Raw genomic sequence first — 2,534 nt, forward strand, 5'->3', positions numbered from 1 at the left:
CCAAGGGCTCCCCGTTCCTCAGAGGCAGGGACAGATGAGATGCTCTCTTTGGCGGGAAGAAAGCTCGCCCGTGCAGGATCAGAACCAAAGCGGCCCCCCGGGCCCTGTTGTGGGAGCCGCTGCAGGCGTCAGGCACTGGTCTTCCATCAGTCATAGCTGTTTCTAGATATTTTCTCAGGGAACAAGCATGGAGTGCTTACCTAGGTACAAGGCAGTTGGGTACTGTGGGGGTTGAGTACTGTGGCAGTTAGGTACGTTGGGAGTTAGGTACTTTGGGAGTTGGGTACTGTGAGAGTTGAGTACTATGGGAGTTAGGCACAAGGGAGTTAGGCATTGTGAGGGTTAGGCATTGTGTGAGTTGGGTACTGTGGGGGTTTGGTACTATTGTAGTTGGGTACTGTGGGGGTTGGGTACTGTGGGAGTTGGGTACTGTGGGAGTTGGGTACTGTGGGGGTTGGGTGCTGTGGGGGTTGGGTACTGTGGGAATCAGCTACTACTCTATTTGGTTACTGTGGGATTTGGGTACTGCAGGAGTTGGATACTGTGGGAGTTGGGTACTATTGTATTTGGGTACTGTGGGATTTGGGTACTGTGGGATTTGAGTACTATAGTAGTTTGGTATCGCAGGAGTTGCGTACTATGGGAGTTGGGTATTGTGGGAATTGGGTACTGTGGCAGTTGGGTACTGTAGGAGTTGGGTACTGTGGGAGTTGGGTACTGTGGGAGTTGGGTACTGTGGCAGTTGGGTATTGTGGGAGTTGGGTATTGTGGGAGTTGGGTACTGTGGGAGCTGGGTACTGTGGGAGCTGGGTACTGCAGGAGTTGGGTACTGTGGAAGCTGGGCACTATGGGAGTTGGGTACTGCAGGAGTTGGGTACTGTGGGAGTTGGGTACTGTGGCAATTGGGTACAGTGGGAGTTGGGTATTACGGGAGTTGGGTACTGTGGGAGCTGGGTACAATGGGAGTTGGGTACTATGGGAGTTGGGCACTGCAGGAGTTGGGTACTGTGGGAGCTGGGTACTATGGGAGTTCGGTACTGCAGGATTGGTTACTGCAGGAGTTGGGTACTGTGGAAGCTGGGTGCTATGGGAGTTGGGTACTGCAGGAGTTGGGTACTGTGGGGGTCGGGTACTATCGTAGTTGGGTCCTGTGGGACTTGGGTACTATTGTAGTTGAGTACTGTGGCAGTTAGGTACTGTGGAAGTTGCACAATGTGGGAGTTTGGTTCTGTGGCAGTTGAGTAGTCGAGATTTGGGTACTGTGGCATTTGTATACTGTGGGAGTTGGGTACTGTGGGGGTTGGGTATTGTGGGGGTTGGGTACTGTGGCATTTGTATACTGTGGGAGTTGGGTATTGTGGGGGTTGGGTACTGTGGAGGTTGTATACTGTGGGAGTTGGGTTCTGTGGGAGTTGTGTACTGTGGGAGTTGGGTTCTGTGAGAACTGGGTACTATGCTTTGTTTTACATATCCGAATGCTGGGCCTGAGGGCACTAGGAACCGTGGGACCAGTGACCCAGCAAATGTGGGTCCAAGTTGGTTTTGGTTGCTACCCAGCAACCTGGTTGCCTCTGCAGAAGTTTCTAGAGGCACTGGGGAGAGGAGGAAGCCCCAAGGCCACCGGCCCCAGGCACCCTTTAAGTTGGGCCCCAAAGCCCCTGGTGAAACTCAGGTGTGTCCGGTGGGGCCCTCCACACACATCCGGGCTCGTGCCTCCAATCATCTGTGGTGTGGAGTCTCCCACAAAGCTCGTTCAGAAGACCCGCCCTCAACCATCCCATGCTCCTTCTCCCTTGCTGGTCCTTGGGGTCCAGGAGACACGTCCTCCCCATCTGCTGGCCGTTCTGCCCCCCTCGCCATCCCTGAGTCCCCACTCCAGGCCTGGGCCAGCCACTGACTCTCTCTCTCTCTCCGTCTCTGTCTCTCTGTGTCAATGTGTCTCTGTTTCTTCCCCTCTGTCTCTGTCTCTGTGTCTCTGTTTCTCTCTGTGTGTCTCACTGTCTGTCTCGCTCTGTCTGTGTCTTTCTCTCTCCCTGTCTTTCTCTGGTTTTCTCTCTCTGTCTCTCCCTGTCTCTCTTTCTCTCTGTCTGTCCCTCTGTATCTCTGTCTCTCTTTCTCTGTGTGTCTCTTTCTTTCTCTCTGTCTCTCCCTATCTCTCTCTTTTTCTCTGTCTCTCCCTATCTCTCTCTGTCTCTCTCTCTTTTTGTCTGTCTCTGTCTCTTTCTCTATTTCTGTCTCTCTCTGTCTCTCTGACTCTATCTCTATGTCTCTCCCTGTCTCTGTCAATCCCTGACTCTCTCTGTCTCTGTCTCTCTCTGTCTTCCTCTCTCTGTGTCTCCCTCTCTCTATCTGTCTCTCCTTGTCTCTCTTTCTCTGTTTCTGTCTTTCTGTTTTTGTCTCTCTCTGTCTCTCCCTGTCTCTGTCTATCTCTGTCTTTCTCTGTCTCTCTCTCTCTGTCTCTGTCTCTTTCTGTCTCTCTTTCTCTCCCTCTGTCTCTCCCTCTCTCTCTCTATCTCTGTCTCTCCTTGTCTCTC

The sequence above is a fragment of the Piliocolobus tephrosceles genome, chromosome 4, assembly GCF_002776525.5.
Source record: "Piliocolobus tephrosceles isolate RC106 chromosome 4, ASM277652v3, whole genome shotgun sequence".
Lineage (NCBI taxonomy): Eukaryota > Metazoa > Chordata > Mammalia > Primates > Cercopithecidae > Piliocolobus > Piliocolobus tephrosceles.